Consider the following 14,595-nt stretch of genomic DNA (forward strand, 5'->3'; position numbering starts at 1 on the left):
CAATCTCAGGATAGATTTTGGAGGAGCCAATGGGTTAGCTGGTGGCTCCGATCTGGGAGAAGCCTTCACTTTTGATTTCTCTTGTATCACCAGAGCACAACCACAATTTTGGGAAGCAAAACCCAATTTTCTTTAAAAATTAACACCAAAAACATTACTTGCTACAAATTTTGGCTGCCTGTTCCTGCACACAAATGCAAGAAGGTGCAGCCCCCAATACCTCAAAGACACACTGTCCTAAATCCTATCTTTTATAAGTCTGGTTTCTAGGATAAGAATTACATAGAATATTACCCAATTCAGGCATATCTTTAGAGACCTGTCTCCTTGGGTTGTCTCATGCTGCATGTTGTAGTTCTAAATTACTCCAACCCAGAGTTACCAGTTTTAAGCCAATTTTCTGTTACTAATGTTACAAATTTTTAATTATAACCAATAACCTATGAGCCAATAATCTATAACCAAGATATCTAAAATATATGTATGCCTTTAAAACCATTCAGAAACAAAAATGAAATGGCTGCATACATTTGCTTATTTAAACCAAACAAAATTCTTATTTTTTTCCTAGCTGCAATTTCAAGAGAAGAGCACCTTGTTACATGATGAATTCAATAATCACAAGCACAGAGATTTTTGTAGGAAAAACAGTAATCAATTCTCTTACTATAGAACTTGAGAAGCTGCTGGTCCCTTTAAGAGCAGCATTTACAATCAGCTCCTAGCAGGGCTTCTCCAAACACACTAGACTCCTAACTACAGGTGCAGTGATCCAAAGACCAATTAATACTGTCTATTTATTTTTTCTTTTTCTCTTTCACCAAATTATTCCCAGATAGTCGGAGAGTACTGCTTTTCTCAAACCTGTTCTCTCATGTGTAAACTATCTCTAGTCAGGGTACAGAGCACCTATGAGAATTACCTTCGCCTCTCTAGATTTTCACATAGCTCTAAACACATACACAAAAACACATAAAACAGAAATCAACAGATCCAGACACACGTAACCCTTTCACATCCTCCACAAGCAGGCAAAAGAATTAGACAATTTTGGAGGGGGAAGCTTCCACTTTAACAACAGAACTTGGTCCCTCTGACTGATCTCCAGAGACTAACAGGGGTCCCTGGCTCTCCCCACTTCCCAGGGCCTCCCCCAGGGTGGCAGCCCGTGGTCCTCCTAGCATGTCCTCCAGTCCATACAGGTCTGAGAGGACAGCTGCAAATACAAAGCACGTATTTCAGAAAACCCCATCATCTACAAACACCGTTGTCTGCTTCCACTGGGACAACCAAAACCAGAGAAACCAGACTCAGGTGGATCCAAACTCAGGCAAATCAGTATAAACTCAGGCAGATCAGAATCCAAAACTCAGGCCGATCAGAATAAAATCAGGCAGATCTAAATTCAAGCTGCACCATGCTTCAGATACAAAGAACGAGACACAGACAAACAAACCAACACAACAAGCACACGTTCACTTCAGAAAACAAAACAGACACTCAGAACAGAGACACCAGCCAGCATGCACACATTCCAGAGGGGAATCCCATACCTCCAAGTTGGTTCTCGGATATGAGGGGTGGTCATGTTTCCCAGCCAACACACCAAATGAAAGACCCACAACGTGAGGACTCCCCCACGTTCTGACTCAGGAAAGGCGACACCTCAAATCACTCACAAGAAATGGTCTTGATGCAAACTGCAAGAGGACTTTTATTCCAAGAGCGCTCTGGGATCCACAGTCGTACACCATGCAAGGGTAGAGGACCATGGGCCCCAAGTAGCTGGGACAGGAGGTATTTAAAGGAAGAAACCACAACTCAAGGGGGGTGGGGAGGGCGTTGTTGAAAAATACCAAAATACCAGTTAAGAGTCAAGAGGAAGGCACAAGGAAAAATACCTGACAATTGTGTGGTTATTTCTCAAGACAGTTTCTATGAGACTCTAACAATAACACATTTGCATAGCAGGTTCCATGAATGATCAGGGTGGTCCTTTTTGAACAAACACTCCCTGAACCCAGGAAGTGGGTGGGTGGAGGAATGTCATTATCTGTTTTATGATTAGCATGCCTTGGAGCATTGAGTCACAAAGGTCACAGTCTCAAGCCTGGGCCTAAAGGCCTAGAATTGTTGTTTCTATGTTATACTATTTCAATACACCTACTTCAACAAGGCCACACCTCCCAACAGTGCCATTCCCAGGGCCAACCATGTACAAACAATCACAGGAGCACAGAGGCTGAAGTCTCTGGCACTGGAGTTTGTGAGGTGTAGGCAAACTCATCTGAAAAGCCAGCTCAGTAATGAAACCACCTCCTTTAAGAGTTGAAAGATAAAGTACACAGAAATCAGGCAGGAAGCACAGTGTTTGAATTTATTAAATGCTCAACAATGGGTAGTGGCTATTATTATCTCTGGTGATCTCTGATAAAAGGTCAAACAGTGAATAAAGATCAAGTCAGCTCAGCACTTGAAGCCATGTAGCTGGGGCCTCAAAATGCTCCAGCAGGATCCCAAACCTCTACAGGTGTAAATCAAACCCAAGTTTTATTTTTCTCCCAAGAGTAGATTGTATCCATCTGCCTTAATTCAAGTCATTAAGTGGACAAAATGAGATAGTGTGTGTGCAAAAAGGAAAGAAGAAAAAAAAAAAAAAAAAAAGTAAGTGCCAGAAAGTTGCAAGGTATTGCTGTCCTTCAGGCTTTTAGTGTAAACAACAGGAGCTACCCTTGAAATTCTTTTAAGTATATAGGACTAATTTAATTTGTGTTTGTGTGTGTGTGATAGGAACATTGCCTTTGTGGGGAAATCATGGCTAGTATCGTCTGTTTTCTACCAAGGTCTAAACCATGGGAAATTAGTTTAATTGTAACAGAAATGGATTAGGTGACTCCAAGGAAACACCTCCAGTCTCTGCACTGTTAGGATTAAAGGTGTTCTATATAGATTCTAGCTATTCTGCAGTTGATGACTTCCGGAATGAGAACTTCTCTTGTGTGTTTTTTATATAAGAAGGGGAAATGGTTTAGGAAGTTGGACTATGGATCTTTTTCTAAATCAGTGGTTCTCAACCTTTAAGCTATGATACTTTTGGGGGTCACATATCAGATATCCAGCATATCAGATTTTTACCTTATAATCCATAACAATAGCAAAATTATAGTTATAAAATAGCAACAAAATAATTTTATGGTTGGGAGTCACCATTACAAAGGAACTGCATTAAAGGGCAGCAGCATTAGGAAGACTGAGAACCATTGCCTAAATGGAAACTGAGATGGGGCATGAGTTTCCCAAGAAGAAGCACAGTTGAATGGAAGTGGTTGCAGCAAGTGCACACAGATTGAAAGGCCATTTCATCCTCCACTGGGAGGGAGATTGGAGAGAGAACAACATGTACCAACTCCACTTACAGGAAAAGTAGGACAACTTTCACACCACTCCCCTGTGTAATGCAGAGGATCACAGACTACAGGTCAAGGTCAGCCTACTTAGGAGGTTAAGTAGCCTTCACACCCAGGGCTAGAGAAGGGCAGAGTTGAGGAAACCAGTTGGATCATCACAAAAGGTTAAGCTGGGTTTCTTGAATCTACCCAACAGAAGCAAGAACTGAACACAAGCAGAATGTTAGAAGGTTGCTGGAGAAAGTCCCAGAACTGTATTGCCTTCGATCAGCATTAATTTGTGCTAATTTCAATGGGACCACACTGCTACTTGGCAATCCATTTGTTCATCTCTTGTTGATTTCCTTAAATATCTCCCAAACAGCTGTTCATGTCCCATTCTTCTCTTCAAGACTACCCCTCCTACTCAATAAGCTCCAGATACACTGGCCTTCATTCAATCACTCAATCATTCTGAGTTCTCCTGCCTCATTGCTTAGCACATGCTGTTCCCTCCAGCTGGAATGTTCTTTGTCTTCACAAATTGCTTGAATAACTTCTACATTATACTCAGCCTACAGGACTCTTCTTCATGAAGATGGTCCTGGACTCCATTTATTTCTTTTTCTTTTCCTTCATGTCCTCTTTGTTTCTTTTGTAGCATTTGAACCAACCAATAATCAAGGATCTCTTTCATATTGCTTGTTTTATGATATCCCTCCTACTAGATGATAACATCTATGAGAAAGAATACAGAGACACCGCTCATTATTGGCCCAAAGTTGGAAGAGTAAGTTTGACCATAATTGAATGAAGAATGTTAGACTATGTTTCAGTGTCTCCAGTAAAGATATTTCTCATAAGTTTTTAGCATGTTTTTTAATCTGGATAAAAGGACAGAAGATAGGCTGACTCATTACCCCATTTGTCTCACTGGGGTATGAGTCTGAAGCAACCATTTGGTTGGGTTATTTGCTGGCTTTGGTGTTGTTGCTAGTCCACATCTGTGTTCTTAAGCTATGTTGAAGTGAGCAATTGCCTCCATAAAAAGAAACAAAATTTGAATCCCCATGTCCTACCCAACCCCAGCCTATTTGTATTGGGAAAATGTAAGAATTTTTCCTTAAAGTCATTAGATTGAGATCTTCAGTCCTTTGGTTACTAACAAAGACCTCAGAGCCATGGTAGAAGTGGGAAATAGGCTAGAACGTTTTCCCTCAACTACATGAAAGAGCTTTGTGCCAATAACATGTAGTCTTTTACTATTTCCTGCTAAAATATCCATGTGTTCACATGAAAAGAAGAAGCTATATAACCTAACCTGGCCAAGTGGACTTGGTGTTGAGTTTTTATTTCTACCAAATGTACAACTGCTTGTGGGAAAGAGGAAGCTCAGAGTTACAGGCCACCCCTACTAGGCCAGTAGAAGCTATCTACCTTCTGTTTGAGAAACTATTGTTCTTGACCCAGCAGAACTTGTATAGTACACTGCTCAGCAGCAAAGCAGAAGAGAAAAGCACAGCAAAAGAAGCAGGAACTATAGTTTCCCACACCCTATGTGTTCTGCATATCAGAGACCCAAATGATAAGGAAAGAATTCTACTCTTAATTCAGAAAGCCACATACAGAGCAAGCTGGCTAGACAGTGAACTTTGGGGCAGCTTTGATATTTGTGCATGTCATCTGACCAGCTGTCAATCTGAAAGACTGCAAAAACCAACAAATTGCCACTTTGAGAATCGGGCTAAGGGAAAGTCATCAACAAAGGAAATTGGTAAACCTGAGGTGTAGATGATTTGTTCTTATTTAAGGATAGATGGGAAGAAGACGGTAACCATACAAAGCTGGCAGAAACCACTATAGAATAAAAGAAAGGGAAGGTTATTTTAAATAATAAAGAAAAGAGGAAATCCCTCTAAGCAATTTACTGTAGGAAATAAAGTAATATTTTACATTCTACTTGATATCAATAAACTGGAGCTAAAAGGCCAAGATGTCAAGACAAAGAAAATGAGATTTAAGGGGAGCAAATGGCATAAATAAGGACTGTGAGAAAGAGAAAAAAACCCTGAACTATAGAAAAGTGAATGTGTACAATGAAGCATTGAGGGGTAGGAGTAAGCATATGGAAAGCTGGGTTAGTGACAAGAAAAAGAAATAAGGGCAGGCCTCTCAAAGGCACAACTTAATGAGTGGATGTTAAATGATGAGATGGAGATGAGGATGCTGTTCATTTGGAGAGTGCCTGCCTAGCATTCACAAGGCCCCAGGTTCCCATGGAGGCAGGTAGATGCAGGAGGACGGGAAGTTTAAAGTTATCCTTGGCCACATGGCTATTCATTCAAGGTCAGACTGGGCTACACAAGACTTTCAAAACTATGAATTGTTGAATGATATGTATATTATTATTAGACACACAGACAGAAAGGTAAGGGTTAATCTTGAGTTCTTATCCAGCCACTGCTGTGATTCTGTAAGAAGATAGGTGACACAGTAGTGAAGAATACCTTCTAGTCCTACCATGACTCACTGCATAATGTTTAGGAGGTTATTGGATTGCTTTCTGAACTAAGTCTAAACCGTAAAATGGCACTAACAGTAAGTACCTGAGTGAATGCTGGGACAAGTTAAATGAGCCTATGCAAGAACAGAGTGGACATGCCCAACACATTACTACTCCATGAGAAACATTTATATACTTGCTTTGTTCCTTGGTGTTCCTTTGGACTCAACCCCAATGAATACTTCTGAATTTACTAGAATTGCTAATATAATTTAAAAGAAACTATAGCAAATATATGAGCTGAAGTTTATTAGAAAGAGACTCACTTGATAGAAGCAATATGGCTAGAACTTAAAAATGAGAGAAGGCTGCTGGGTACAGTAGTGTATACTCGTAATTCCAGTGCTTGGAAAATAAAAGCAGGAAGATTGGGGCTTGCAGATCCTTGAGGCTACATAGCAAAATTCCATCCAAATAAGTAAGTAAATAAAATAAGAAAAAGAAAAGAAAAGGGTAGATAAGGAGACTGTGGATGGAATAGTAAGTTTTAGTGTATTCCAGGTGAGAAATGAAGGTCTGAGCTAAGATGATGCTTTGAACAAACAAAGGAATGGATTTGAGAAGTATTTTGATGGCAATAAAACATTTTGAGCAGTCCACTGTCACAGACAAACTAAACCCGTGGTTTATTTTTAAGCAAATGCTTTTGTCATTTTGAGGCAGAGTTAATGTATCCTAGGTGGACCTGGAGGTGGCTGAGGCCTAGTATGAGCTCAAGTCCTATTCTTCCAACTTCCAGCCCAGATTGTCTGGGATGACATGTTTGTGTGCCCCTCTCACACAGACTGACCCCCCTATCCACTAAGCTATATCCACAGCACCTCTTTGCGCAAATGTTACCATTGTCTTTGTCACTCCCTGAGATCCATCTTGGTAATCACTTCTACCCTTGGTTGGACAGTTTTCATGCACCATGAGGCAGGCATTCCCATCAGCACCTGCAACTCTGCTGATGTGATTCTAGAGGAAACCCCAGGAGTCAGTCAGTCGCCAGGAGCAACCATTAACCCATGAAGGGATTTGATGGAAAAATTAGTGCTCTAGCTTTTCTGACTAGCGGGATACTTCTAAGCTTGTGTTCCTCATCTGCCATGTCCAGCACAGTAGCCACTAAGTCTTGTATAGCTGATTAGTCTTTTTCCCCTTCTCTATTTCATTTTCTCACACCCTTACCCGATACCTAGGTTCAGTTGTGCTGTTATAACCAAGTATCTGAGAAGGAGTACTTTATAAACAATATAAATGTATTTCTTACATTTCTGGAGGTCTCTAAACCAAGTTTAAGGAAGTATTAGGTTTGTTCTCTGAGGAGGGTCTGCTTTACATCACAGAGGGAGAAGCTGCGTCTTCTTACATGGTGGAGGTGGAAGGGCAAACATAGTGTGGAAATACTGTCCTCAACATGACAGAAGGGCAGAAGAGAGTGAACTCATACATTCCTATACAATTTTAATTCCATCCATGAGGACAACTCTTTCACAATTTACTTGGCTCCTAAGGTCCCATTTGTACGTTCTATCACGCAGGGAGTCAACACATGACTGCTGGGGTACACTGAAACCATCCATTCTGCTTTTTGTAGTCACCTCCCAAATTAGTTTCCTATTTCCCAATCCTTGCCTCTGCATTTTATTTTATTTTATTTTATTTTTGAGGCATACTGACTGAGCAAAATAGGACAGATGATGTTAGTGGATGCCTTCTATATCCCACTCATGGACAGATCTGCTTGGTAAGTAGAACTCCAGTCTCCAGCCCACATCTATTGAATCAGCTTCTGCCTTGTAACAAGATCCCCAGATAATCTATTCATGAAAGTTTTTAAAGCAAATAAAAGAGGGTGACAGTGGTGGGGTAGGGGTGGGGATGAATAGGGAACAAGAACTGAGAGCCCACCCAGTCATCTCTGCCCTTTTAACTCACTTATAAGTTATACATTCCATATATACATATATCAAAAGCTGAACATTCCTAACTAGTATTTCCAGAACACAGTTTTTTTTTCCTTATGTTTTTGTTTTACTTTTTTTTTTTTTGTTTTGGGGTCTTCTGCAACAGTAGCTTGAAGTCCTGCTTTGCCAGGACCCAAGGAAAGAAGCTTGCTTAGCCATTCATCTTGGCCTCTTTAGCACCAACGCATTCTTCTTCTGTCTACAGAGGGTTTCCTTTCCTGTTCTCTTTTATCATAAGGTGTCCAGGGAGCTATGTCTTGACAAGGTTTGACTCTGACAGTCTCTCACAACCAGAGTGAATACACTCTCGTTCCTACAGACAATGGCATCCTAGAACCAAATCCATTCTAATTACCAGGCTCTGAGGTCCCGGGTAGCAAGTCTTCCAGAAGTTAATAATGCTATTTTTGGATTACCTGTAACCAGCCTGCTTAATGAACATGATGATGAGTAAATAAAATATTTTTTCATCCCACAAAGAAAGACTATGTCCTCATTCTCTCTTTTATGTCTCACTTCTGGACTTGCTTTGTTTTCACTTAAATTATGTTCAAATCACACTTTCATTAGTGTTAATTTGCTGGCTTTTCTAATAGTCTTTAATTTTTCACCAAGCACCTTCTTTCCTGTGTCTCCCTGATGTGTGCATTTTGTTTTGTCCAAGAATGCATTTTGGTTATTAGCCAGAATGACAGAGGAAATTTCATGCTTGATGATTATATTTTCACCTGAAATATGTCTAGGTTGAATATTATTTACAGATATTGGAGAACAATTCACCTTCTCTAGCCTGAGCTCCTGGGGCATTCTCAGCTCTCATAAAGGACATCTCCACCTTACTTAGTTGTAAAATGGAGGGCAGAGAGTATGAGATTGCTAAAGACTCTGAAACCTTAAACATTAGAGTGCTAGGCATTGCACTCTACTCAGATTTAACGTGACATTTAGTTATTGACAAATGTAACACTATTAAGATATTGTAGTCATCCCTTGTTGACTGGTCAGTGTCTCCTGCTGCAGGCACCAACCTGAATTATTCCCTCTGCATTCAGTTATGAGTTGTATTTTTTCCTTTCTCTAGAATCAACACCACATTAATGCTACTTACTCACTGGAACCCGGCCTCCATGATGGTTATGGAGAGTTGGCTTAATGAGGTAAAGTGCTTGCAAACATGAGGAACTTTCATAAAACATTGGCATGGTAGTGTGTTTCTGTCATCATAAGATCGAGGAGGGAGATCAGGAGGCACTCTGGCCTTCTGTCTAGTTTAGCTAAATCAGTGAACTCCAGGCTCAGTGAGAGACTCTCAAAAAATAAGATTGGAAAACACTGAGGAAGACACAGAGCATGGACATTTGACTCACACACACACAACCAGGCTTCTGCTTGTTAACCTATAGCTGCCTTGGCTTCTGTTGGTAGATCCATTGGTATAAAAGTTATTAAATCCTCTCTGCAAAGTTTCAGTTGCCTAACTACCCACCTCTTGAGGAATGTTCAAATATTCAGAAAACAGTCTCCAAATATTAGAAGAGTGAGCCTAGCTTGGAAAGGAAGTGATTTTTGGGTTGACTTTGAGTCAATGGATGCAAAATTCCTTTGGGGGGAGGAGTGAGGGAGTCAGACGTCTGAAAAGCTAGAAACAAAATTCTTGTCTCCTAAGTTAAAATCTCTATATCATATTCACTCTTGACTTGTCTTTAGATCCCAGTTGAAATAGGTACTCAGAAAAAGAGGTCAGAAATCAGGGAGGTGGGAGCTCTGCCTTCCACTTTGAGATGCCTTTAGGGCCCCCTAGTGGCCATTTTAGGACCTCCAATTTCTTAAGAAACTGTATGACCCTAACAAAGAGAGGATAGATGAGAAAGGAGGGAGGATGGATGTGTGGGAGGGAGGGCGAGTACAGCTTTTTCACTGGCAGGTGCAATGCTGGTGTAAGGATAAATAGCAGTTGGTTTATAGGGTACAATACTTTCCTGTTTCTCAGTTCTCAGCGAAATCTGTGCTGATTCTTTAGCAATAACAGATACATCTCCTTCTGTATTTTATTCTGCATTCCTTATACTATCTTATAGCCAAAATCTTTTTATGACATTTGTATCTTGGTTTGTGTCAAGGAGGCATAATTCCTAGGCAATCACCTCCAACTTCAGGATACACACACACACACACACACACACTCAAACCACAGACTTACGTTTGCTTAGACTGTGAAATTTAAGAGCTTAACAGTTCTCGAGAGGAAAAATTTAAAATGAGGAAGAATTACCAGTGGTGTTTGTGGGTTATAACAGTTTAACCAGCTCCCCACTTAGCCCATTCCATACATCAGTGGTGTACAACTGTAACCTTGGGTTGATTGAGAGAAGCTTTTTCACATTCAATGAGCTTGTTGACACATGCTATCCAACATCAGGAAATCTGGTAGTAACTATGGCACCTCACTGACCCCAGTGAACATTGCTTCCGCTCTACCCCGCTCATATTTTTCAAGATGTAGACAAAGTACCACCTTTGAGCCATTTTAATGGAGACATTTCTTTCCCACATTCATCATATTTGAGTTTCTGATGTTAATTCAATTATTTCCTCTTTTGCTTGTGAATTCCAAGACTCTCTTTTTCCCTTATTAACATGCTAATGTATTGTAATAATGCATTTTTACACCATTGATGAACTGAAGCGAAGCGATAAATAAAAAGAAAGCACACATTACTGCTTCAATTTTACCCAGTTCCAAGGTGGGGGCTGGAGTGCGGGAGGAGGAAGAAAGTAGGAAGGACTGCCGTTCTGCAATAAAATAAAATAAAATAAAACGATCTCTTTGTTTTCTGGGAGTTCTAGAACAAAGCTGTATGTTAGAGGAAGAACTGAGCTGCCTTCGAGCTAAAAGGCTTGGCATTAAACTTTGACACTTTAATGGCTTTTAGGATATTAGATACTATTTTACCATATAATGTTCTTTTCCGACACAATAATGGCATCAAACGCAGATACGATTTGCTATCCCTGCAACGTTCCTGGTAAGACTTATTCTGGTAGAGGTAAGACATCAGGACGCAAGCATCGCAGTTAACTATTCCGAAGCAACCGCTACCTTCGGTTCGCATCCTCCACGATTTAGGCTCCTACTGATTAGGTAAACAGCGCTGGGAACTGAGGAAGAGCCCCTGCTGGTGGTGAAAGGGGTCCTGGCTTCTAGAGACCGCAGGGAAGCCAAGGGTGGGGGAAGAGTGTCGACCAGGTCAAAGGACAGTCCAAGGGTGTAGGTACCAAGGCCAGAGCTGGGAATGAGGGATGGGATCAGAGAGGAGCTGGATCCCTGAATGCGAGATTAGAGTGGTGCTCCACCTCGGGTAAAATAGTCAGCTCAGAGTCCCGAGATAGGAAGCCCTTTCTAAGGCATCCCACCCTCTCCATCCTCCCCAGCCATTAAAAGACAGTGGGTGGGCTGCCGGAGGAGATAAGCGCAAGGGAAGGCAGATTCAGTGGCTCCTACGGATTGGGGGAGGTGGGGACTCAGGGGGAAGGGGCCCCCCCAGAAGCCAAGGGACCTAGTTGAGGAAAAAACCCGGAAGCTGGATCGCAGTTTCGGAGCTCTGTCTTCCAGTGGGAGTAGACCGTCCGCTCTGGTCCTCTTTCTTACCCAGGCTCTGCTTCAGCCTCAAGGGAGGGTATTCTCCCAAGGGACATCCCATCCCCTTTACTAAACCAAATCTTTCCGCTCCTTCCAGAGCCCGGGCGGACTCTCCGCATCCTTACCCTCCTCATCAACATCCGGAGGCTTAGATGTCCCTTTAGTGGATGTTGAAAGCGGGGCTCTGAGCAAGAGTAAAATTAGAAAGGAGGTGCATCTGTGAGTGTATATATGGACACAAAAATATAGTTTCCTCTGATGAAGGGGACCAGAGTCTTGCACAGGATTCTTGGATCCAGAATCCAAGCAAGATGATGTCAAACCGCTCAAATCGGGCCTCTTCGCAGCTCTGGCTGCCCCATGCCCGGTCAACCTAGGGGAGAGCCGCGTCCCCAGCCGAAGGAAAAGCAGGGTAAACTTCCTACTCCCCCCCCCTCCCCCCAAACCATTATTTTGTAAAAGGAATGGCACGGTGACCCGCCCTGCTGGCAAACCTAAAGCAACAATTGCGAACTCTACCCGCCTCTCTTCACTCTCTTTCATCCAAATCTGGGGTAGCGGGAGTCCGGGAAAGAAGGGCGGGGAGCTCCAGCTAGCACCCTTTTCCCGAGACCCGGCCCGGGCTCCGGGCTCCGGGTGTTTCATCCGCCTGCGTTCCAATGAACCAAGGAGAGGAGGGAGGCGCTTGGTCGTAGGCGTAGCCTAGGCAGGGCGGGCACTAGAGACGCACATTCCTGGCGCTACCCATTGGCCGCCCATGCGATCACGGGGAAGAGGCGTGGTTCGAGGCGGGCTCCGGTCCCGCCCCCGCTCGGAACCCAGCCCAGGATCGCGGTCCTTCCCCCTCGCCCCCCAGCTGCACAGACATGACACAGACACCCAGTCACTGCAGCTGCCGAGCGAGCCCGACGCTCTAAGCATGCGGCGGCGGCTGGACTAGCCTGGAGCTCGAACACCAGCGCCCGCCAGCGCGCTCCCACGCTGGTCTCCGCACAGCGATTCTCTCCCGGCCCCGCGCGGGAAGCGGGGTTCGCGCGCCGGTCCGTTCGCGGCTCCAGGCTGCCCACAGCGTCTGCAGCGGACGAGCGGCTCCAAACCTGAGCGCTCCGGGAAGCCGGCGCGTCTCCAAGGTGGCGGCAGGGGCTGCCCGCCTGGGCTCCCCGCACCCATCGGGCTGCGTCCCGCTCGCGGCGCCCCGGCGGCCGTGACCTTCCAAGGAGCACCTATCCGGGCCCCGCGCCCCCGGTCCCGCGCCCCAGGCCCGGGCGAGGCCCTCTTTGGCGCCCGCTTCTCGCGGAGCCGCGGGCGGGCGGCGCAGGCCCGGGGGGTGGGGGGGGGAGGGTCACCGCAAGCAGCTACGGTCGGTCCCAGTGCTCGCTCGCCACGCTGGTCTCTCGGTCCGGCTGAGCTGCCTCCAGCCTCCTGCCTCCTGCCTCGCCGCTTCTCCGTGGCTGGGGGCGCCGGTGTACTCGCCTGGCCGGGCCGGTTGCGGGCAGGCCCTGCCCTGAAGGGGTTAAGCGGTCAGGGGCGCGGAAGGTGAAGCCGGCAGAGCTGCGGCTCCGCGTTTCTTCCTGGCGCTGGTTTCCCGGATCCAACCCAGGGCGGCCCCCAGGCCCTTGCCCATGCGAGGCGCACAGGGCTTGGAAGAGTCCTTCTGGCGTAGAGCAGCTCTCGGCAGCCGCCTCAGAGGAGGAGAAAGAAGGGAGAGTGCTCAGTCCCGGCAAGGCGGACCTTTCCTGTTGGTATTTGGAGCCCAAGGCTGTCCCGAAGTCTGTGCTTGGCACCGTCGGTCGGTCGGGTTAGAACAGCTCCAGCTGGGATCTCCACCAGGACCCACTGCACTTAGTAGGCGTCAGTGGCACCACGCGGTTCAGCTCTTTCGGAGTGTACCTCTGCCTGGATGTAGTCAAGGCCAAGGTAAGAGCCCTGATGTGCGAGAGAACCATCGTGGGGACGCTTTAGTGAGCAATGCTGGACAACTTATCCAAACCTGTGGCTGGTACCCGGTGTGCTTAGGATGCAAGTAAAAAGGATGGGCACACCTTTTCTGACTTGGCTTTGAGTCTTGGAAAAGCAGGAGGTGGAAGACCCCAATCTCTGGTGTCCCCAGGATCTGTCTCAGGGCCTGACAGGCTCATAGGTGTACAAGATATTGATAGGCAAGAGCGAGTTGGGGTGTGTGTGTAGGGGGCAGGTTCTTAGTAACACCTGGAGGTATTGTTTTCCCGCCAGCCTGGGACCCTTCCTGTTTTTCTTCGACGTTCACCTGCCTTTTATGATGGGATGCCCAGAGAACTTTCCAATTGGTTAAAAAGAGGCCGGGTTGGGTGTATGCATCCACATTTTGCAAAAAGCTCTTTAGGATAAAGTGGTTGGATGGCATGGATACCCGTGAGGGGGAGACCCAACCAACATACCTGGTCTGTCCTGTTAGACTAAACTTCTTGTAGTCATCAGTGTCTACTCAGAGCTTCCTGTAAATGTCATTGCTTCTGGAGGTTGGAATGATAAGTGTGTTTATCATGAAGTTATACTGTTCATCGCCTTGAAGTGTCCCCCGCTGTGTAAGGATAGTTCTTTCTATAAGCTGTCTTTACCAGTGTGAGATTTATTAAACCTGTGCACTTCTGGGTGCACTTTAAATGGGTCACTTGAGAGGGAACAGATTGTCTTTTGCTGACCCAGTCCATCTCCTGGGTGACCCTTTTTAATAGGGATGCACTGGTTTGGGTTTTGTTTTTTGTTTTTTGTTTTCCCTGTTCCAGTGCTGATGTATCGCAGTTGAGTAGGTTTCTGCTGAATTCTGAATCTGTGAATTTTGTCACTCAGTCCATTAAAATGATATCCTGAGGGAGCAAAAGAGCAGCTTACATTTTCTGTGAATGTCACAGGAAGTTTACTGAGTCTTATGTAAGTGTCTCAAAAGAGAACTCATACTCTTTCTTCCTTTAGGGCGACAGAGGGAGGCTGGAGGGAGTGGCACGCCACCCTTTCTGACACAGGCGGGCACCCAAAGTGCTTCTTTATGAGTGGAGGCATCTGAGGCATCTGAGG

The 14,595-nt window shown here is 44.7% G+C and overlaps 1 protein-coding gene across 3 annotated transcripts in view; it reads left to right on the forward strand.

Moving 5' to 3' along the window:
• The first annotated feature begins 12,348 nt into the window (after nt 1-12,348).
• Large1 (LARGE xylosyl- and glucuronyltransferase 1) overlaps nt 12,349-14,595 on the forward strand; it is a 458,660-nt gene continuing 456,413 nt past the window's right edge. For all 3 annotated transcript variants that reach the window (XM_029480702.2, XM_021170066.3, XM_029480704.2), the window contains exon 1: nt 12,349-13,458. The gene's annotated coding sequence lies outside the window, so the exon portion shown is untranslated. The remainder of the gene's footprint in view (nt 13,459-14,595) is intronic.

Source organism: Mus caroli, unplaced genomic scaffold (genome assembly GCF_978045245.1).
Source record: "Mus caroli unplaced genomic scaffold, Mus_caroli_1 scaffold_10, whole genome shotgun sequence".
Classification (NCBI taxonomy): domain Eukaryota; kingdom Metazoa; phylum Chordata; class Mammalia; order Rodentia; family Muridae; genus Mus; species Mus caroli.